This window comes from Eimeria mitis, genomic scaffold, assembly GCF_000499745.2.
Source record: "Eimeria mitis Houghton genomic scaffold, Emh_scaff196, whole genome shotgun sequence".
Taxonomy (NCBI): domain Eukaryota; phylum Apicomplexa; class Conoidasida; order Eucoccidiorida; family Eimeriidae; genus Eimeria; species Eimeria mitis.
In genome coordinates this window covers 15,244-15,461 of record NW_013570284.1, presented here as the reverse complement: position 1 = coordinate 15,461, position 218 = coordinate 15,244, and the positions used below count along the sequence as shown (strand labels likewise).

The window sequence follows — 218 nt, the reverse complement described above, 5'->3', positions numbered from 1 at the left end:
TGCTGCTGGGATTTCTCACGCTGCAGCGGCGCTGCTGCCTCTGGGTGCAGCAACTGCTGCTGCTGCTGCTCTTGCTGCTGATGCTGCTGCTGCTGCTGCTGCTGCCGGCACTGCAGGTGCTGCAGCAGCTGCTGCTGCGGCATTCGACAGCACGCAGTGCAGCAGCAGCACGACCAGCAGCAGCGGCGACGGAAGCAGCAGCAGCAGCAGCAGCAGCA

General features: G+C 65.6%; 1 protein-coding gene across 1 annotated transcript in view; it reads left to right on the top strand.

The window, feature by feature from the left end:
* The window catches only part of EMH_0002840 (uncharacterized protein), a gene marked incomplete at both ends in the record, with an annotated part of 2,395 nt that overhangs the window by 1,244 nt on the left and 933 nt on the right, over positions 1-218 (top strand). The gene's annotated exons all lie outside the window — the stretch shown is intronic.